Source organism: Pantherophis guttatus, chromosome 5 (assembly GCF_059756535.1).
Source record: "Pantherophis guttatus breed Tessera chromosome 5, ASM5975653v1, whole genome shotgun sequence".
Lineage (NCBI taxonomy): Eukaryota > Metazoa > Chordata > Lepidosauria > Squamata > Colubridae > Pantherophis > Pantherophis guttatus.
The window spans coordinates 83,899,321-83,923,211 of record NC_142067.1 but is presented as its reverse complement, the minus strand read 5'-3'; the positions used below and the strand labels follow the sequence as shown (position 1 = coordinate 83,923,211).

Here is a 23,891-nt window from a genome sequence, read left to right as displayed (position 1 = left end):
TCTAGCACTGAAGATGTTACCTAGTAAGTTAATGAAACATTTGCAAGCAAACAACCAAGCTCAGAGAGCATCAAGGATTCCACAACTGAGATTAAGCAATTTGTATCTTCAATAGCCTCTGATTCATACATGAACAGCATAATTCTTATCTATAGGAGGCATGATATGTCCTAAAGTAACTGAAGAAAAGATTCCCTGCTAAAAATTACTTCCCTTTGGAAGCAAATATCCAACTGATAATGTTGGATGAAGATCAATGTCTCAACCACAGGTCTCCTCAGCATAGCAGTTTATCCAGATGAGTGCTGCAGCCTGCAATTGTAAGAAATATAAATCATATTCCAAATTTCATGCATTCAAGTTTTATTCCCATTCTACCTGACTGATTTCTTGGCCTCTTTCAAGCAAGGTGCTCTGCCCTTTTGTTTTTCTTAAAGAGTCGCATTGGCTTGGAATATTAATTCTCAAATAATGTCTGTAAAGCAGTTGAAGAAAGATTCAGAGGTGAACGTCACATTGGGACATGGATATAGGTGGTGGAAGATATGAAGTGTACACTTCTTTTGAGATCGTGTAAAATCATCTAGAAAAATCTGCCTCATATCTGAACCCAGAGGAATGGAATGGTCGTACTGTTTCCTTGATGCCAATATTAGTGTAGTGGAGCAGGATTCTCTGCAAGAGTGGCACATTTGGAGATGAGTCAAGTCAGAAATGGAAGCTTTGAAGGGAGAAGCTACAATAGCTTCAAAATCTGCCACTCAGAGTAGCTTCACAAATGAGATAAATGGTTGCAATAAGCATATTAAGCAAATTCTTGGCAAACATTTAAGGGTGATCGGAGCTGAAGGACAAATAAAATGTTAATATTGTGGCAGTGGGAGCTTTGCAGGTTCATAACCCATATATGTGATTCACAGAGTCCAATAGAGCATTCTACATTCAGGATTTTGTAAACTGGTTATGCAGAACCCAAGAATTCCACAGGGAGCTGAATGAATTCTATGAAGGCTTATGGGGGGAAAAGCCTGAACACACCTAACCATTCATCCCTGCCTTGATTCAGCTTTTTCTCTCTTGCTGACTGTACATGACCATTGTTTGCAAGTGCTCTATGCAGAAGGTGAGTAGCTTTCTCTTGCCACATACATATGGACACACAAAACCCAACTCTACCTGTCCCTCAACTCAGATAAATGCAGGTATCCTTTGACTTATGACCATTCATTTAGCAACTATTTCAAGTTACAACACTGAAACAGTGTTTTATAACCAGTCCTTGCATTTAGATCGTCACAACATGTTGACAACAGACATCTATTTATGACAATTGCAGCATTCTGGGGCTTTGTGCTTGCCATTTGTAACCTTCCCAGCCAGCTTCAAACAAGCAAAACGAAGCAGGATTTGCTTAATGACAGCATGATTCATTTAACAACTGTAGTGATTCACTTCACAATTGGGGCAAAAGGTCATAAAATTGGGTTTGATTCACTTAACTGCTTTGTTCAGCAATGGAAATTCTAGTCCCAATTGTGGTAAACCAAGGACTACCTATATTTCTAACTCTGCAAGAGCAATTGTGAGTACCTCTCCCCCTCTGCACTTTCCATATTGCACACAAAATGTATATCTCTGCAGTCCCCAAGAGGGCTGCTTCATAATCGGGATAGCATCCTGTGCACACTTTAGGAATAAGCTCCGTTAAGCTGTTGAAAAATTAATGAAGAAAGTTGTTCTCTTTGGCTGCACTGCACATGTGCCTGAAATCTCTTTGGAAGTAGACTTTCTCTTGAGTAAACATCCATGAGAATCATGTTTCAAGGCAGGCAGGAGAAATATGGGTACTTAAGTGACTTTAGTGGTATCCATGCCCTCAGATATACACCCAAGATATGCGTATTACTTTTTAAAGAAGTTTAATAACTATGTCTATAATGTCAAAATTTTTCCAGATAGTCTTCAACTTTCAACAGTTCATTTAGTGACCGTTCAAGTTACAACACCACTGAAAAAAGTGACTTATGTCCATTTTTCACACAATTATTGCAGCATCCCAATGGTCATGTGATAAAAATTCAGACACTTGGCAATTGATTCATATTTATGATGGTAGCAATGTCCTGGTGTCATGTGATCATCTTTTGTGACCTGACAAGCAAAATCAATGGGAAAGCCAGATTCACTTAACTATGTTACTAACTTAACAACTGCAATAATTCACTTACAAATCTGTCAAGAAAGGTCATGGGACAAAATTCATGTAAATATCTCACTTAGCAATAGAAATTTTGGGCTCAATTGTGGTTGTAAGTCGAGGACTACCTGTAGATGACTGGCTTACAAACTGGTACAATTGCAGATAGTACAAAAAATGGAAAATTAAATCCACTGCTGCTGCAATCAAGACAAGTATCGAAGTAGGCTAAATATATTAGAAAGTGAACTCTGCCTACAAGTAATATTAATTGCACCACATACTGAACTTTTAAATAAGGAAAAACAGCTAGCCATATCCTAGCTGTTGAGAGCTGATTAATTTGGTTAAAATGTTAAAACATTAACCTACCCAAATATAGCAACTGTAAAAATCAAAGTCTATTTTTTGTTGTACTTGAAATGTTAATTTTGCATATATAATAAAAAGCTTACTTTTTGGTTTATTGCCAATTTTTTGTCATTTTTGCTGTTGTTCATCTGGAGTTCCAGGTTGTATGCTTACAGGTTCCACAACTGAACGTTTGAAAAGTCTTACTTTAGGGCACCTTTTGTACTCTTGTCTTTCAAGAATCAGCACATTTGTGCTTTCAATTTGGGGGGGGGGTGTATCAATTTGATTCTGATTGCAAACTTTCTCTCCTGTTGCCTTTTGTGCTTTTGATCCCTTCTTACAGATCTCATTCCTTTCAATAACATAATTCTTCATTCTCCTTTTGCCCTTACATATTCTTCAGTGATTATTACATACTATGGAAAATCAATATATGTGCACCTGCACTTGCTCACATGTTTTCATGTTTTCTCTGTGTTTTCATTTTTCATGGAATCCCCTTTGTTGTCACAGTGCAGATGTGACTGCTTCCTTTCATTTATTTTTTTTATTATTACACACCACATGGAACCTGCTGAAATCAAGGCTAAATTAGTAATTTTAAAATATGTAATTATAGTAAAGAAATCCATGATTTTTTTTGTTTGTTTTGCTCTGTTTCTATGTTAAATTTAAGTCACCATAGGCATTGAGGGTGTAAATAAATTCCAAGGCTCAAATTGTCCAATTACTAAAGGATATTTAGATTAAAATATATAATTTCCCTCCTTTTAAATTCAAGTCAACAAATTCAAATTGCTCAAGTTTCTTTTCAACCACTCTTCAAGGAGGAAAACACTGTTATAGAAAAGTAACCAAGGCAAGAATACTTATTTTATCTACAAAAATAAGTGTGATTTTATTGGTGGGGCATTGCAGAATTCTCTCAAAATTAGGACAGGCCACTAGTATTTTTTTACCATGAGTTTATATACATCAGTTATAGTAGGTTGAATCATGTCCTCAATAAACTAAAATTTCTGTAAATATCAGGAGATTTAAATTGTGATTCCTTTATTTTCCTGCTGAGAACTTTCTAATGCAGTTTTAGCCAACCACAGGTAGCTAAAAAAAGAAGCACTTGGCAACTAGGCACTTTTAATTTTATTTATTTATTTATTTTTGAATTTGTATACCGCCCTTCTCCCTGAGGACTCAGGGCGGTGAACAGCCAAATAAAAACATCAAATACAAATATTAAAATACAGTTAAAAAATATATATAAATTTGGCCCCATTAATTAAAACAATAAACCAAACAATTAAAAAACATGTAAAAAGAATTAGGCCAGCCCGGCTTGTTGGAAAAGGAAGGTTTTAAGGGCACGGCGGAAGGCACTGAGGTCATGGATTCTCCTTATCTCAGGGGGCAACTGATTCCAGAGGGTGGGAGCCCCCACAGAGAAGGCCCTCCCCCTGGGGGTCACCATTACAAGTAGTTCTAATTTAATAATTGACTCCTTAATAACCATTTGCAAATATGACAGTAATAAACAGTAGTAAGTCATAGTAAAAAAATATTTTTCCAGTCCATGCATGCATTTATGCCCATATTTCTATGCCTGATGCAATGCATGCTGGAGTGAGAATTTTGTCTAATAAGACAGCAGCAAGCAAGCCTGGCTTATAGGATGTCTCTCTCTTCCTCTCTTTCTCTAGCATAGAGTTAACTTAACAACCATGTCGTTTAGTGATCATTTTATCATAAGCAATTGTGCTTGCGAAACGAGAACTACCTCATTTACTCATAAAATCAACTTTAGACTACTAGTAATATCTAAAGAGATGGGTCAGAATATTGGAGAGCACATAGTTATTCCTATAATTGGGACTATTTGCCACTCTTATCTGCATATCTACCTTACCAGACCTGGGGAAAGTGCCTCTTTTGCTATGCAAAAATCATAACTGGTCCACTTTACTGGAAAACTGTGGTATTAAACAGAATTCAGGAGTTAGTGAACTGCTACTTTTAGCAGTTAGTGAACTGCTACTTCTTAAGCACAAGCAAGTCGTAGTCCAAATAAACACTATGTCAGGATACAATAAGCTACTTATTCTTTTGTGGTAACTAGGTTTCATTCAAAAACCAGTCATGAAATCAGAAAATGAATGACTACATGCTAAATTCAGCACCCTGAAGATCTGGGAGTTAAAGAGAATATTCCAGGACATTTCTCCTTTAATATACCAAAGACAGATCTAGGAATTTGGGATATACCAGTAAGTTTCAAGCGAAGCCAGATTTTAATGTACTGCATAACTCAAGAGAGTATTATTCATTAGACTGGATTCAGGCACTGTACAAAACCATTGCTTATTTAACAATGACTGCTTTTGGCTTTGCTAGTACGTAAAGTCAACCAACCCTGACAATTACCATTTCAAGCATTTTTAATGCTAACAGATTGGAATACAAGGATATTTTTCTGCAGTCACAATGGGAGGTCAAAAAAGTCAAGGTGGTAGCCATGATCATAAGACTGAAACTCTACATTAATATGCAACATGTTAAAACAGGATGGGTCCCATTGCTGCTAAAGTGATGTTTTTGGTGCACCTACTTTTCTATGTATGCATATCTATACATTACTGAAATAGTGTATCTAATATGTGCCTATAATATTAAAATAATCTTTTCTAGATGTGCCCAGTATGCTGAATTGATTATGTGCCATTAAATTGTTGTTAATTCCTAGTTGAATGGGACAGGAAAAAGGCAATGATGGAAGGATAGAAAACAAAGGATTAAATTCAGCGGTGGGATTCTGCCAGTTCTAGGGGGTTCGGCCGAACCGTTTGTTAAATTGCTGGCTCGCCCCGCCCCTTATTTATTTATTTATTTATTTTATTAAATTTCTATACAGCCCTTCTCTCGAAGGACTCAGGGCTGTGAACAGCCAGAGGATAAAACACAGAGATACAAAATTTAAAATAATTAAAACAAATTAAATAATTGAGGTTGAATTTTAAAATACCCCATAATTAAACAGATTAAAATTTGTGTTTAAAATTTAAATTTAAAAAAGGAGAAGATTTAGGCCAGGCCAGCTTGATGAAATAAAAACGTTTTAAGCGCGCGACGGAAGGTGCGAAGATCCGGGATCCTCCGTATCTCCAGGGGGAGCTCGTTCCAGATCGTAGGTGCCCCCACAGAGAAGGCTCTCCCCCTAGGGGCCACCAGTTGACATTGTTTGGCTGACGGCACCCAGAGGAGCCCCTCTCTATGGGAGCGTACTGGCCGGTGGGAGGCTATTGGTGGTAGCAGGCGGTCCTGTAGATAACCAGGTCCTAAGCCATGGAGTGCTTTAAAGGTGGTAACCAAAACCTTGAAGCGCACTCGGAAGACCACCGGGAGCCAATGCAGCTCGCGCAGGAGAGATGTTACATGGGAGCTCCACGTTGCTCCCATCACCATCCGTGCGGCCACACTCTGCGCCAGTTGGAGCCTCCGAGTGCACCTAAAGGGGAGCCCCATGTAGAGAGCGTTACAATAGTCCAGACGAGAGGTGACGAGGGCATGAGTGACTGTGTGTAGGGAGTCCCGATCTAGAAAGGGACGCAACTGGCGAATCAGGCGAACCTGATGAAAAATCCTCCCGGTCACGGCCGTCAAATGCTCTTCTAAAGACAGCCGTGAATCCAGGAGGACACCCAAGTTGTGAGCCCTTTCCGTGGGGGCCAATGATTCACCCCCAATAGTCAGTGATGGCACCAGCTGACTATATCGGGACGTCGGAAACCACAGCCACTCAGTCTTGGATGGGTTGAGCCTGAGCCTGTTCCTCCCCATCCAGATCCGTACAGCCTCCAGGCACCGGGACATCACTTCAAGGGCATCGTTGGGGTGGTCCAGGGTGGAGATGTACAGCTGGGTGTCATCAGCGTACTGATGGTACTTCACCCCAAAACCACGGATGATCTCGCCCAGCGGCTTTACATAAATGTTGAACAAAAGGGGCGAGAGGATCGATCCCTGCAGCACCCCACATATGAGGGGCCTCGGGGTCGACCTCTGCCCCCCTGTCAACACAGACTGCGACTGGTCGGAGAGAAAGGAGGAGAACCACCGTAGTACGGTGCCTCCCACCCCCAACTCTACCAACTGGTGCAGCATGATACCATGGTCGATGGTATCAAAAGCCGCTGAGAGATCTAACAGGACCAAGACAGAGGAGCAACCCCTGTCCCGAGCCCTCCAGAGATCATCAACCAACGCGACCAATGCCGTTTCCGTGCTGTACCCAGGCCTGAAGCCCAACTGGAACAGATCTAGATATGACATTTCATCCAGGTACTGGGGAAGCTGTCGTGCAACCACACTCTCAACAACCTTCGCAATGAAGAGAAGGTTTGAGACTGGGCGAGGGGTGGGCGAGCCAGCAATTTAACAAACAGTTCGGTGTTTTTTTGTAATTTTATTGGCCTCGCAGCTGCTGCGGGGCTTTAAAGAGCCGCCCTACAGCTGATCAGTGTTAAAAGAAAACAAATGACTAGACCGATGCCTGCAAAAATAAATGGGTAGACCCAGTGGTGGGATTTTACTTCGGAAGAACTGGTTGTTAAGTAGTTAAGTAGTTAAGCCAGTGGTTGCCAAAGTGGGTGGTACCACCCTCTGGGGGGTGGTGGAATGCCTTAGGGGGCGGTAAGAGGCAAGGGGGGTGGGAGGAGAGGCTAAATGGCAAGGAGGGTGGCCCCCACCCTTTGCCCTGTGCCTCACAGCACTTACCTCCTTGCAAGCAAACAGCAAGAAAAAACAGCCCCTTCAGCTTCAGCATTGGTTAATTAGCACAAGTTGATTAGATCAGCCTCCCGCCTCTCAGCTGATTTGCTCTCAGCTGTTTTGCCAGGGCTCTATTGCTCTCTGCAAAAAGTGCTCGAGCAGATTTTTTTCCCCCTAGCCTAGCTATGCTGAAAAGGCGAAACCGAAAGTAAAGCAGGGTCTTTGCTGCAACGTGACAAAATGAGGCAGAGAGAGATTTCTTTTTCTTTTTCCTCACCAAAAAAAGTAGGTGCAAACAATGGGAAATTTAGGGCAAAAGAGGAGAGTTCAAGATTTTAAAACACAAAAGGAAAAAAACTCTATTTAACTAGGGAATTGTAATAATTGAGATACTATTAATTGTATATTGTGTTGAAAGCAGAAATGGTTAAGTTGTGGTTTGGAGGAATATATGGGGGAAATTATTTGGTTTATTATTATTGGTAAATATAATTAATTGATTTGTGAGAAATTGGATTGCATGAAAATAATTGGAATATTCATGTTTATATTGATTAATATACAAAAAAGAGAGTTATATAACTAATTGATTTATATTAAAATGTTGAATTTTTATTAAACAACTGTAATATTACATAATTAACCAATGTGAGGATGGATATAAAAATAGATGACAATGGGAAGGGGTATAATATAGAATAGAAGGGAAAAATTGAATTTGATTAAGATTAGAGATGAGAATGAAGGGTAATATTGGTTTTTTTAAAAAAATAGATGAGGAATAAATATGGCAAAAAGGAAATATAGAAATTGTAAATTTAATTGAAATGACTAAACACTATTTAAATTTGTGAACCAGCCAAATACTCTGTTCAAAGAAAATACATTGTATGTTTGTATGTGTGTTTCTAATTATTGCTATTTATTCATATTTGTTCTCTTTTATTCTTTAAAGTTTAACAATTCATTCTTTATCTTAATATCTTTATATTTGTTTGGGGTTGGCTTTCTTCCCTTTCATCTTTTTTATTGTACAGCAATCTTTCTCCTCAAACCTACCACCCCTCTCTTTTCTTTCCTTCTTACTTTCTCTTCCCCCCCTCTCTTCTTCCCCTCCCTACTTCCTCTTCCTTTCTCCTTCTCCTCCTCTCTTCCTCCCTCTCTTCCTCTCACTCCTATTCTAATTTCCCTTCCCTTCCTTCATCCCTCTCTATTGGTGTATCCTTTTATGCATATGGATTACTCAGAGGGCTGAAAAAGTTATTTTTGACTGGTCTTCGCACTTTTGACCAGTCCTCAAACTTACGACTGTCCTCACATTTTACGTTTTTGCCCTATCTTGTCACCATGGTGAAGAGAAGCAGTTGTGAAATGAGTGACACAGTTGTTAAGAATGCTACAATGGGCATAAATGATGACCAGTCATAAGTGCGAAGACCAGTCAAAAGTGCAAGGACCTGTCAGAAATCACTTTTTTCAGCCCTCCGGGTAGTCCTTTTGTGCATATGGACTACTCAGAGGGCTGAAAAAGTTATTTTTGACTGGTCCTCGCACTTTTGACCAGTCCTCGAACTTACGACTGTCCTCACATTTTACGTTTTTGCCCTATCTTGTCACCATGATGAAGAGAAGCAGTTGTGAAATGAGTGACATGGTTGTTAAGAATGCCGCAACAGGCATAAATGTGAGGATGGTCATAAATGCAAGGACCCATCAAAAGTGCGAGGACCAGTCAGAAATGACTTTTTTCAGCCCTCTGAGTAGTCCCTATGTAGATAGCCACGCCCACCCAGTCACATGACCAGCTAGCCACGCCCACCCGGTCACATGACTAGCTAGCCACGCCCACCCGGTCACATGACTAGCTAGCCACACCCACCCGGTCACATGACCACCAAGCCACACCCCCAACTAAGCCACGCCCACAGAACCGGTTGTTAAAAAAATTGAATCCCACCACTGATTAAATTATAAAGAAGGGTAATAAAAAAAGCAACCAACCAACAGAAAAGTTCTTCAGGCAGCTGGAGACCAAATGTCATTCTAAGGAGAGAATTAAAAAAAAAAGGAGGCAAGAAAATTAAAAGAAATTAAAGAAAATACAAATTTTAAAAGAACAATGTCAGTATCCCATAGGGCAATGAGATAGGATCCAACAAGTACTTAAAAAAAAAAGGCAACACTGATTGCAAAGTAGAGCCTTACACATAATCATCTTTAAATTTTAAAACAGTGTTTTATTCTAAAATCTTTTGCTTCCACCAAGAAACTGAACTTTTACATGTCTGTTTAGGGTTTTTTTTTTGAACATTTGTATATTCATCTCTTTTGTAAAGCAAATGCAAATATTTTATTCACTGTCTAGTTACAGTGAATGTTTCATATGCCATATATAGCAGAAGAGGTGAGAGTGGGAGATGGAGAGCCAAAAACTCCATTAAAGGAACTGGACACATAATAAGGACTACCTTAAACATAATATGTAAATAAAAACACTTATTGACAAAGAAGAATTTAAAAAAGAATACACTTACCTATGTACCCAGGTTCAATTTCCATGTTTTTCTAAAAAATTCTAAGTAAAGATAGTTTGAAGCAAGTTGAACACCTGTTCCACAAGCTCTGGGGAAATACGGATTATCAGTCAAGAGAAAAAACAGATGGCAGGAACACACAGAAAGAGAGACGAAGAGAGTAGAAGTAGAATGCCTATGTTTTCATTCATCTTGCTAGTAGGAAACAACTGACAAATTGTTCAAAGGAGGACCAAATCCAGTGGCAAAGGCATCTGTTTTGTAAAATTACCAAACCTTCCAGAACATAGAGAACACAGAAGCATAATTAAGAAATAAGAACATGAAGAGAATGAATTATCTTCCTCTTTCTTACATAATGTACTGACTTGCAGGGTGGCACTAATATGTTTGAAGATTGCTGTTGGGTGAAATAATTGTTGACAATTAAAGAGTTGAAACTCAAATAGTTGTAAGTAATTATGTCACTTCCTTTGGCAAAAGCAGAACCTCAAAGTATATTAGTGTCAATACTGTCAAAACAGGAAAAGCTAAACTGTTGTAATGATTTATAAGAATGACCTTCAAGAGAGGGAAAAAATGTTCTCTGGGAAAGAAAGATCAGGTTAGAGAGGAGGGCGCTCACCATTTTGTAATGGTCAGAAAGAAACCTAGGAAAAACTAACCATAATGGGCCAGGCAGTTAAAGTCACAGTGGAAGATTTATACTTTCAGGTTTGAAAGATGCTATTAATGTAGTTTTACAATAAATGTATGGTTGTATTTTTGTCTGGTTTACCTAGGAGGACTGATAACTCTCAAGTTAAATACTAGGTGAAACAATTATGTTTTAGTCACAGTAATAAGAAGACTGAGCCAGGATCTCCAGTTTATTCAATAAGAATTTGAATTCTAGTATTTGATCTGATCCTTGAATATACATTTTAGGTTTTGCATCTGCTTCTGAAAGTGATTCATTCAATTTGGCTAGGGCAAGTCAGCCTTTATGTTCCAGGAAGAACTTAAAGCAGAATATGCATTTATAATTTCATGAATGTAATGGAAATATAAATATAAAACTATCAATAGACATTTCAGAAGTTATATGTCAACATTTAGAGATTGGAAAACAATTATTAAAATGCATTTGATTTTTATCTTAAATTCCTGCCATGATGCGTAGTCTAGATGATACAATAATTAAGCAGCTATATGGATTGACTGGAAAGCTAAATTCAAACCACATTAAAGTGGTTCTAATTAAACTAAAGTGGAAGTACAGCAATGACCTCAATACCATCCCTAGATCAGAAGCTTTCAGTATTTTTATTATTGGATAAGAAGGTGGAGGGAATGCTCATCAAATAAGCAGATAGGATAGTTAATACCTTAGAAGTCAGAAATAAACTTCAAAGCAATCATGGTAGTTTAGAGAAATGGGTGGCTAATTATAGGATGAGAGATGTTTGGCTTGGTGACAGTTTCAATGAAAACCACCTTGCAATCACTGTGAAACAGAAGTTCATTGCAAACCAAATAAGAGTATGATGTAAAAAATATGCTCCAACAATAGAAATATAGTTTCAAAATCACAGAAAGTAATAATTCTGTATTACTTGGTACACAGAAGTAATTCGGTATTAATTGGTATTGTATCAGGTTCTGGGCATCAATTTTAAGAAATATTGAGAGGAATTGCTCAGAGAGGAATAATGTGGATCACCAAATAGGTGGTTGTTGTTTCCTCCTCCTTCTCCTCTCCCTCCTGCTGCCAAAGCAATCTACTTTCCTTTGGTAAGAACTGAGTGGACTTGTAGAGTTCAAGAAGACTGCTGGAAATCAACATCCTGTAAGTCCACTACTTCCAAGTTTGTTCTGTCCTGAACTCCAGTATACTGTACTCTGTGCATATTTGAAAACACTATTAGGGAAATTAACTCGTGTTTACAGACTTCAAGGATTTATTTCAGGGGTGAAATCTAAATATTTTTGCTACCGGTTCTGTGGGCGTGATTTAATTAGTGGGCGGGGCTTGGCGGTAAGGTGACTGGGAGGGCGTGGCTTGTTGGTCAGGTGGGCGTGGCCAAGTCAATGTCACTTCTTTGCCCTTTTTTAACCTACAAAACACAACACAACACAACTGGCTCACAATATAAAAGCAGCTGTGCTAGACCCAAAATGGCCCCTGCAAAAAGCAGGAACTTCACACAGCCACAAAAAGCCCAAAAAAACAACTTTCACACTTTACATACACATAACACAACACAACACAACTGGCTCACCGACAATGTAAAAGCAGCTGTGCTAGACCCAAAATGGCCCCTGCAACAAGCAGGAACCTCACACAGCCACAAAAAGCCCAAAAAACCAACTTTCACACTTTACACACACAAAATTCCACATACAGCTTTGTGAGATTTTGTGTGTTTGTGTAGTTAGAGTGAAACACTACAGAAACACACTAAATCTCAGAAAGCTGCACAAATATTTTATTTTATTTTATTTTTATTTTTATATAAAAGCAGCTAAATTTAAAACTTCCTAAACTTTAAATGGCTAGATCTAAAAAAAGAACAACTAAAAAAACCCCAATTAACTATTTTTTTAAAGCTCCCAAAGGGGAAAAAAACTTACCCAATAGAACAGGGGTCTCCGTCCTTGGCAACTTTAAGACTTGTAGACTTCAACTCCCAGAATTCCTCAGCCAGCTTTGCTTTGCTGGCTGAGGAATTCTGGGAGTTGAAGTCCACAATTCCCTGCCTGCTTGATTGCAGGCAGGGAGATTCAGTTTCTTGCTGATGCAATGGATTGCAGGGATTACAGCAAGGCATTGCGACCAGCAACTAAGGTAAGCAAGCTGAGGGGGGGAGGGAGAGGGATTTTTGGTACCGATTAGCAGGCAACTCAGCTGAGATCGTCAGAGCTTGGATCGTCAGAGCCATTTAAATGGGAAAAAAAAGGCTCTGATGATCACGCGGCTCAGCTGGGCATGGGGGGCAGGGGCAGGGATTTTTGCTACCGGTTCTCCGAACTGCCTGCCGCCATCACTTTCTACTCACCCGAGCCGGTCAAAACTGGGAGCATTTCACCCCTGATTTATTTTCACTTGACAATGTAATCCTGACATACAATGTTTCTCTACTTTGCAGTAATCAGTAATTCCTTCAGCCTGGGATCCTTTTCTTTAATTTTATAGACTGTAGAGCAGTGTTTCTCAACCCTGGCAACTTGAACTCCCAACTTTCCTAATAACAGAGTTCTGCTTCTATCAAACATGGCTTATAATATCAGCCAATATTAACTAGTTAGAGCCCACATGATAGATCAACTTCTTTCTTTTTTTTATTAAAAAGTTTTATCAAATACAACAGATTTTTTCCCCATTCCTCCTCCTCCACCCACCACCCACCCGCCATCCCACCTTGTTGCATTCACCCTGGCGGGCTCCTCATGAGTAGTCCAGATTAGAGAAAGCACAAGGACAGGTGTTTCTCGGGATGAGAAAGCAGAGAACAAAAGTCTGCCATCTCTTTTATTAGTTATCAAAATACAGCATCATCAGAAGGCGTTATTATGGCTACACATCTCATATTACATACATGAAATAGAAAAGCATCCATATATTCTCCATATAGGTTTCACATTCTACCAATTACAGTAAATCACGTGAATTCTAGTAAAGTGATACCTAAGGTAAAAACAAAACTTAACTCTGCTATGTTATCATATTTGGCTTCGTTCCCAGCATCCCATCACCTGCCAACCGAGAGGCCCCGTTACCAGAGATCTACCTCAGTTGTCAGGAATGTTCTACAAGGAGATGTCTATGCCTTGCAGCAAACACAGCCTCCAATCTAAATAGGGCCCCTCCAATGATCATGTAGCTGAACCCGCTTTTCATAGTCAGATTATTTCGGTGCTAAATTCCATACACGTGTCCAACCAATTAAACTGGTCTATACATGTACTATGGCCACCTGATTCCCACATCTCCTCTGTTTTTGTTTTTTTTGCAACAGGGTTCAGCTATGTTGTTATTATGATGTTCTCTTTATGTTTGGCAAATATGTTTGTCATCATAGCAAACAAAGCAGGAATACATTGGATACTACAACATACAGAAATAAGCAAAGCAATGATCATGAGTACAGTAGACAATATGTTCTTCAGCCATCTGGTTTCTGCAAATGTTTTTAGCTCACCCATCCTTTTATTACGGTGAACAAAGTTAGTGGGAAAGTGGCCAGGAGATGTCAAGCGAGGTAGGCCATCATGTTTCTGAGTTGTATTCCAGTTATACATTTCCACAAATCGCTCACACAAATTGTAAATCCATCCGGTTTCAGGCACCCAAGAAAACCACATGTCAGGAGTTTGTAACCTCTGAGTTATCTTGGAAGCCCTATCTTGCAAGTCCCGAGCACCTTCTCTGACCACACCTGATTTGTTCCTCCAGTTCCAGAAGGGCTTTGGCTTCACTTAACAGGACGTCCTTCCTATTGGAGGGAATAAAACCTTTGCACATTTGCAGAAGGGAGCGGAGACATAGGATACAGCAACGAAGCAAAACAAGCAGTATGATTATAGATACAATATACATAGGTACAACAATGTAAGTGTATGATGGCACAAATGCCTCCTTTAGCTACTAGCATAATATCTAAGGCATATCGGTTTTGTAAGACTACCTCCCTGATTTCAGCCAGTTCTTTGTTCATCAGCTTCAGCACCTTGATAGTCTCGTTGAACATATGTACTGTCCAGTTATTTAATAAATGAAGATCCCGATAGTTCATTGCCACCCGAGATTGGGCAAGATGCCTCTGGATATCTGAGTTTTTAATGAGCCACCCAGTGTCAGTGGTGGGTGTGGTTTGGGAAATAGGAGTAGTGGAGTTTGTCCGATTAGCAGCTATTTGAATGTCTTTTATTACTGTCCCATCATAATTGAATGTAGCGGCTGCTGACATGAAGGATCATGAGATGTAGGGGCAATAGATGCAAGATCGTGACTTGATTCCAGAATCCGTGATATATAGTCTCCTCTATGCAATTGTTGCAGAGGCCCATTGTCCTTATTCACCCCCCCTTCAGCTGGAAATGTCAATATGGGAACCTTAGGTGGTGGAGTAGACTTAGGTAGAAAGTAAGGACCTCATGCATAGACAATGTGTTTGTGGCGGGAGCGTACTTGACTTAAAGTGTATGTATGTGGGGATTTGATATTCCTTACATGGTCACTTGAGAGTCCCAAAGCTAACAATGTCCAAGGCCATAAACAAATCATAGTCACTTATACGTGTGAAACAAAATTACTAGCAAAATTAGAAAAACAATTACCCACAATACCCACTCCCAAACTTCTACTAACATTAGTATGTGTAAGAAAGTGTTAAAATGTATATGTACAATGTGAAGGTAGTTTCCTCCTGATGAATCTTCCGTTGTGCACAGGGGACTAGCTTCCGGTGTAGTCCTGCAAAGCTGATGGTCACCACCGTGCGTTAAGAGTCTGTTGTCGGGAGAACTCAGCAAGATGTTTTCTTCTTAAATCTCAGCACCAGGGGTTTCTCCTTCTTTTTGTTGTAAATGAAATGGTCTTACGTGTCTTTTGGGGATTCAAATGATGCAATCATTGTCCTGGACAGCAGCGTATCCACGGCCCCAGGTAATAAGGTCAGCAGGTCCTTTCCATGCAGGATCGGGTAGTTGGCGGAAATAGACCTATGGTTTGGGGTAGCTGATGGAGAAGCAGAAAAATGACGGGTCGCAGCCGATGTGGGAGGCTGTCCAGTCAGGTTAAGGAAGTTCAAAGTATATAAGCAAAGATTGAGTTTGTTTTGCATGGCTGGGAGTCCGAGGCATTTTTCCTCTTTCAATTTATAAGCCAAATTTGTGTGTGATGGACCACTTGTTACAAAAGTCTGCAAAGGCAGTACTGGTGTACGCAGGTCCATTGTCAGTTTTAAGTTCAATTGGGCGTCCCATCGATGCAGAAGTCCGAATACAATGATTTATTACATGTTTGGTTGCTTCTCCCCTTTTTGGGAATGCCAATAATAAATCCTGAATAAGTATCCACGGAAACATGCAAATATTTCCATGGGGCAAAGGATGGATACTGAGTTACATCCATTTGCCAAATTTCACAAGCTTTGAGACCTCTAGGGTTTACATCCATAGGGATAGAATGAGCTTATTGACTACAGGTAGGACATTGTTGTATGAGGGCAGTCGCTTCGGCTGCCGTGAGACCAAATTGTTTCGCCAAAGCTTTCTTATTTTGATGAAAATAAGCATGGCTGTCCCATGGTGTGAGAGCAGAAACAGTAAAAGAAGAGTGGAGAAGAAGTGTGCCAGAGGTGGCAGAGGACGCCGCAGCATCAGCAGCATCATTCCCTTCCTGGAGGGACCCAGGGAAGGGCTGATGGCTCCTTATGTGAGCCACATAGAAAGGGTGTCTTCGTGAATGTATTAATTGTTGCAAAGTGAGGAACAACGAGAGCAACAGCGGGTCGAGAGAGGGGGAAAGATAGGAGGCATAGATAGTTTTAACAATTTGAGTGACATCGAGGCTTTCTAGGATAAGGTTGAAAGGAGATTTTGAAAACGTGTGGAAGGCAAGAATAGAGGCAGCTAGTTCAGCACGTTGTGCTGATGTTTGAGGGAGAGTAATCTTTTTTTGTCATTTTCCATTATGTTGCCATACACAGGCTCCATATTTTTTACCGCCATCCGCAAACACAGTGGCAGCATTCAGTATGGGGCCAGATGCCAACGGGGAGTTCCAAACAAAAGGAATGGTTTTTAAAGGTGACAATCTCTGATCTGGGGGCGGGTGGCATGACACTTCTCCTGGCCAATCAGCGAGTGCAAATTGTAATTGATCACATGTGGAAAGCAGGGCTTCCCAGGTAGTGCATTAAACAGAAGGGTCAGCTGCGCAGTGGTGAGGGCCAAGAACGGGCGTGCCCAGTTGATGGTCCCCAGGCACTGCCGCAGCTGTACCAGGGTTTTATTTTGATGGAAATCTCTGTCTCTGCCACCCACAACATCTATAACCTTCCAATAAACAAATCTCCTTATAACGCTAAAGATTCAAATCCTTTCTCCCACTGCCATTCTGACTTCCAAGCCAGTCCAAGTCTGTGCAAACCAACTTACCTAAATGTCTTCTCTTAATCAATTCAACTCCTTCTCTGCACCAATATCTGATCGTCCTTCTAAATCTCCTTGTAAACTGAGCTTGATTCAAACAAAAAACAAGCATACTTCCAAAAGTCAACTTTCTGCTTTCCTTCACTAACTCTCTCTTACATGCCCTGTAACACTGGGTTCTTTGCATACCAGTCTTTATTCAAAATAGCACAATTATCTATTCACAGCCTACAATATCCAGTCAATCCTAAAAATTTCCTCATCTCTTCAGGTGTTATCTTCTGTCATTAATTAAATGTCCTATGTATTTTATCTCTCTGTCTACATATTGTGATTTCTAACTCATCTCTGTGATAATTCCTAAAAAGGCAGCAGCTTATGCTGCTGACAAACAAACAAACAAATAAACAACAGACAAACAAAGAACAAACGTGCCATCTGTTAAGTATGCAAAATGCACGCAGACATAAAAACATAAAGGAGTAAGAAAAACAGCTTCAAAAATAAAACAAACAATCTAAATGAGGTACTTTGAGTCAATGCTCTGAAACTGCAAAGGCAGGTATCAGATATCACACTTTACCCCGCCTTTCTCTGGCTGGTTCTCTGAGAGAGAAAAAAATGTTTAAAGGAACAAAAAAACCCGTAGCCCCCCCCCCCTTCGTGCCTCTCATCTCCCAGGGAAAAAAGGAAAGGGGGTGAGAGAAAGGAAAATTTTTTTAAAAAACAGACAAGCCTCCCTCCTCCTTGGAAGGCAGGAAGAGAAAAGAAAAAAGGTGCTTATACACAAAATTACATTTCATGCAATCCAATACACACCCATTCACATCTGTACTGCAATCAGACCTTTTGTATAATACGTCCTCCATGCAAATCAGTCATTCAAATTATTTCAATGAACTAGCTTATCCCCAAAACCGCGGAAAACACAGGCAGCAATCATAATCACAATGGTCATATTTTGGGCCCGTAACCACTGCCCGGCTCTCCACAGTTTCAAGTTCAAGCCCAGTCAATTTTTGCTGGCCAGCCAAGCATATCAAAAATGCATTCAACCACATTTAATTCCACACACTATCATTATAGATGTACATCAACAAAATATTTTAAACAGAAATCACTTCAAGTTGATCAGTTCAAATTATCTGAGTCTTCCCATTTAGACAGGCTCTAATTTTATTACCTGCTAAACCCCAGGTGGGAAGAACAATAAACAATTTCTTTTTTTCCAGCCTGAGAAACATACTGAGAGTCAGAGATCAGATTAAAAGGTTGTTGAGAAAAAGTGTGGAAAGCTAATATAGCCGCAGACAATTAGTATAAGATTACATAATTAGTTAGAGCACACTGAAGAGATGAATTATTCTGAAGATAAAAGTGAAAGTCAGATTTTGAGATAGAAATAATAATATTTATTAAAACATTTTAGATGGTAATGAGACAAATAAAGCCATTCAATACAATATACTTTTTGCTGTTTTAAAGCAGCCAATACTCCTTTGGGTAGCTTACTAGTAGGAAATATTAACAAACTGACAATTTCTATGAGGGATCCAATCCACAAACTGAATACTCAAGATGTTAATTAAATCTCCTGGCTTTTTTCCTTTAGTCAATAACTCAAATAATGGGCTAAGTAAATGCATAGGTAAAGAAAAATATGAGCAGTCCCAATTAATAGTACCCAGTAATTGTTGCAAATTTAACTTTGGGTAACTTTAAAAGCCGGAGCAGAAAGAGATTGCAATAGTTTATGCCCTACATACAGATAAGGAACGTGCAGCAGACAGAAGGCATTTCAGGAATTTCTTCTATATTCCACCCCCTCCTTTTTTTGTCTAACTGTTTCTTTAAATTCTGCTTAGTGGGGGTGTAACTGACTCCTTCAGAAGGAGCTGATGTTTAATTTCATGCCGTGCATCTGCGTGGGTGATTTAACGCGAGAGCGCAACTTGCAGTCTCTCAACAAAGTCTGAAAAGGAACCATTAACAGTGTCCTGAAGGCTTTTTTTTTTTTCATCATTAAACACTCTATAACCAATCTCCAGAGTGCAGGAATTTTTTCAGGGCTGGGGAGGTTCGTGGAGGCATGTTCCCATCTGTTTCCACATTTTCACTTTTAAAGAGCCCTTCTCGGCCAGTCCACCCAACTGTACTGGAAACAAGCCAACACCAGAACGGAATAAAGCAGTTGCAATCCTTTAATTAGGTTCAGCACAGCAAACACAGGCAGGAGAAAGGCACAAGCCGGAAACAAGGTTTAAAGTTAGCGCTACACGCAATCGCAGTGTAGCGCCTTTTATATACACAGCAATAAATCAAGTGGCAATTAAACAGTTAACATCACCCCTCCTTCCCCTAGCTGGCCTGAAGGAGGAGCACAATAAATCAATTAACAATCAAACAGTCAACATCATCCCTCCTTCCTCAAGCTGGCCTGTAGGAGGAGCGCGCCTCTGTTACAGCACAAGGCAGCGTCATCTGCAAACACCATGCCCCCCCCATCTCCGATGAAAGAGTTTGCTTCGTTTTGTGTGCGGGTGGTAAAGACTTCTCAAACAGCTGATGACACGCCCCCGGAGAGTCCAACAGCTTGCCCCCTCCTCGTCGTCCTCCCTAGTGATGGCGAGACCCAACCGAGGCTCGACAGCCCTTTTCCGGATAAGCCGGATAATGTTGCCAATTGTATTTTAGAAAGTAAATCAAATTCTTTCACGGGCAGGACTTTCCCGTTATCTTTTAAAATAGTAATATTAGTCTTGGATATCTCACCAAGCTCTTCAGATGCTTCGTCTGTAGCTTGGAAAGACCTTCCCCCATTCTCACGAAAGATTATCGTCGTGTTTCAGGCGAAATCGGGTGCGCAGCCTCATTCCAGGCAGTGAGAACAGGAGTTCCAAGAGACGTATAGCCTCAAGGGTTATCACGTTGGGGTACTTGGCCAATTCCCTAAGTTGTGGAGGTACGCGACCTGAGGCTTAGAGAATTCTGCCCCCATACTCACGATTTATGGGAGGGTGCTTCATCCGCAGACGACCGACCCTGGTTTGCAGAGGCTTATTCCAGCCGAATGAGTATGAGGGTGCCAAGAGACGTATAGCCACGAAGGTTATCACGTCGGGGTCACCAGATGTTGCATTTACCCTGGCGGGCTCCTCATGAGTAGTCCAGATTAGAGAAAGCACAAGGACAGGTGTTTCTCGGGATGAGAAAGCAGAGAACAAAAGTCTGCCATCTCTTATTAGTTATCAAAATACAGTGTCATCAGAAGGCGTTATTATGGCTACACATCTCATATTACATACATGAAATAGAAAAGCATCCATATATTCTCCATATAGGTTTCACATTCTACCAATTACAGTAAATCACGTGAATTCTAGGAAAGCGATACCTAAGGTAAAAACAAAACTTAACTCTGCTATGTTATCATATTTGGCTTCGTTCCCAGCATCCCATCACCTGCCAACCGAGAGGCCCCGTTACCAGAGATCTACCTCAGTTGTCAGGAATGTTCTACAAGGAGATGTCTCTGCTATGCAGCAAACACATCCTCCAATCTAAATAGGGCCCCTCCAATGGTCATGTAGCTGAACCCGCTTTTCATAGTCAGATTATTTCGGTGCTAAATTCCATACACGTGTCCAACCAATTAAACTGGTCTATACATGTACTATGGCCACCTGATTCCCACACCACCTCTCCCTCCAACCCCCCTCCCCCCACCCCGGACTTCCCAGAGCAAATACAGAGTATAACATTTAACAAACATAAACTAAAATATGCTAATTTTCTGTAAGGTCTTAATTCCCTCTTGCTCTTTAACTCCCCTTTCCAGTAACAAAACATAATTTTAAAAAAAATAGTTTCATTCATAGGCTATTTGAAGCTTTTTAGTCTGGTATTTGTTTTGAATATAGTCAATCCATCTTCTCCATTCTGATATATATCTTTCATTTGAATGATCCTTCAAATACGCTGAAATTTTAGCCATCTTTGCTAAATTCACTATTTTTAATGTCCATTCTTCAATAGTAGGCAAGTCTTCCTTCTTCCAATACTGCGCCACCAAAAGTCTGGCTGCTGTTATTAAATTTAAAATCAACTTAGTCTCTATAACAGTACTGTCAGAATATTGCCTGCATATGATGTACCAGAGACTAGAAGGGGTTAAGTCTTTACAGACATCACATGTGACTATATCAGCCAATGAACTCTTTTATTGGACTCTTACCCAGAAACCACTTGGACATCTTCCCTGTTTTTTCTCTCTCTCTCATCTATCTCTCAGCAAGACAACACGTGAACTTATCTCTCCTCTCAACATCTGAGTCATACAGTTAGGGTAAAAGGTGCAACAGGACACCCTGTTCATTATTGTATGCATGTATATATTTTGTAAATAATAAAACAACTTTTTGAACCTGAAGCTGTATTGACCAAATAACTTCCTCATAGAACCAAATGAGCACGACCACCAATATATATCTGACAAATGGTAGCAGACGATGAAAAATTATTGCTCAGGTCTATGAATTTTTTTGTAAATTTTAAAATCATAGAACGATTTTTCCTAACATGGAATCCTTGAACCTGAACGAATTATCTTTACAAGAGATTGATGCATTAACCGTATCCTTAACAAAACAGCACCAATCATTATCCAAAAAACTAAAAAAACTTTCTATTGAAGCTACGCAGCAAGTACAAACCTCTTTACGAAAGGACCCAATTTTTTTTTCTCCTCTTCACCCGAACACCGAAAGAACAGAACCACGCTTACAACAACCTTGCTTCGATCTCAATTCTACTCCACTTCATGACTATCATCAAGGACTTCAACCTTCTGAATCCCTTGTCTGTTCCAACCCTATAACTTCAGACCAACTTTTATTTTCTCAAGCTTCTCCAAAACAGCATTTATATCAAGCTTTACATGCGACAGGCCTGCTAAATGCAGACTGGACTCCTCAAAGAACTCTTGAACTGTTGAACACCCTTTCAACCTTACCAGATCTGGTAAGCAACAATTTTTTGCTTCAACCCATAGATTCCCAGACTGACTTTTTAAACACCCATTATATTAAAAATCCTCCCTCCCCACCTATTGACTTTATTGCTTCTAATATGGCTTCCATCTTCCCCAAAAGCATGGCTTCAAAAATGGCCGACAAAATGGCCACCCCCACACTCCACCATGCAGTCCACAAAATGGCCGACAATTTATATGATCACACTTTAAACAAAATGACGTCTACCACTTCAGACCACAAGGTCTCATCCAACCCCCTTACCCCCATACATCCTACTACCCACCCCACAACTGGAGATATTCAGACTGATTCCCTACCTTCTTCATCCAGAGCACCGAGTTCGAATCCTCCCGATTTTTTTTTAAATTTTCAGAACTTTTCTATTTTTGCCGCCGCTGCAGACCTCCCCATCTATACTGCTGCAGCTGCAGCAGCTGCATATATTTCTACTGATACCAATATTGTTTCCAATGTAAAAAGATCCTTTTCAGTCTTTGCAGCTGTCGCCTCACTCCCCCCTTATCGCCGAAGATGCCGCCGCTGCTGCTGCCACCTCCAACACTACAGATGCCCCGTCCAAACAACAAATTCATACGATTTTTGCAGCCTTTGCATCAAAAGCCAATCTACCTTCTACAGCAGCCGACGCCGTCGCAGCAGCTCTTCTGAATCAAACTACAACCACCACCTCCATTATTCCTCCTATCGTTGAATCACCTGCAACATCTTCTCTCACACCAAACGACTCCAATCAACAATCCAACGGTCAATTACCTATCTCTGCTGACAGTAACTCATTTCAGCCTTCTATTACTATAAACTGTAATGATTTAAATATTGAAACTAATCATTCTTTGTCTTTATCTACTAATGTAAATTTATCTTTAGAAATTGAAACTGTTTTGCAACATTTTAAACAACATGGCCCATTACTTTTATCACCAAACTTCACAAAATTACAAACCTCAGGTAATAATTTCTCTACTTGGGAACAAGAAACTCATTTACATCTTTTAAGAGAAGGCACGTTTCTTATAATTGAATCTCCCCCTACTAAACCTTGGTCATCTGACTTAACTTTTCTTCACAATAGTGTTTATGCCACTCTTATGTCAACTTTAGAAAGTGATATTGTTCATTCTATACCTACAGGTTTTACTGCACAAGAAGTATGGCAATACTTACAAAACCATTACAACAAACCCTTGCCTGCAACTATCGCTATTCTTGCCAGTGACTTTTATAGCACCATATATAAACCTGGCACATCTATGGCCAAACATCTTTTCCACTCGAATCCACGCGAAAACAACTGATTCAACGCAATCATCCTATACCTGAAACTGCCATGATTGGTATCATTTTCAATTCTATTAAACACGTTCCTGGTTGGTCAGGATTCAGTAATAGTCTCCACTCCTTACCCCCCCACATGTACACTGTCGCTGAAATCAAATCCAAATTAATAGACGAAGATAGAAGACTCTATCATACTGATACATACCCTACTTCTTTTGACCACCCTTTTTACCCTAAACATGATTCCCATCCTTCCCATTCTTCACACAAACCATTCTACCAAAACTGGCAGAAACACCCTTCTCAATATCAAAATAATTTTAATTATTGTAACTATAGAGGACATCATCATACCTACAACTCCCATCCTCCACATGGTGACAACACCACCCACACTCATGATACAAAGGGATACACCCCTACAGACAAGACTAACAAAAGAAATCATACTATCAAAGAACATACTGAACCTAAAAGATCCATGGCCACTGAATTTTACATTAGAAAGGGTCCCACACACAAAGATTATAAAGACAGAAGGGGACAACATACTGAACAATCTATATATTCTAACTC

General features: G+C 40.0%; 1 long non-coding RNA gene across 1 annotated transcript; it reads right to left on the bottom strand.

Annotated features, from left to right (window-relative positions):
- Window positions 1–192: 192 nt before the first annotated feature.
- LOC117675935 (uncharacterized) lies at window positions 193–9,937 on the bottom strand. Its single transcript, XR_004594304.2, has 3 exons — window positions 9,847–9,937; window positions 9,314–9,355; window positions 193–312 (listed from the first exon to the last, which is right to left on the bottom strand). It is a non-coding gene; the product is annotated as an uncharacterized LOC117675935 (long non-coding RNA).
- Window positions 9,938–23,891: the final 13,954 nt, after the last annotated feature.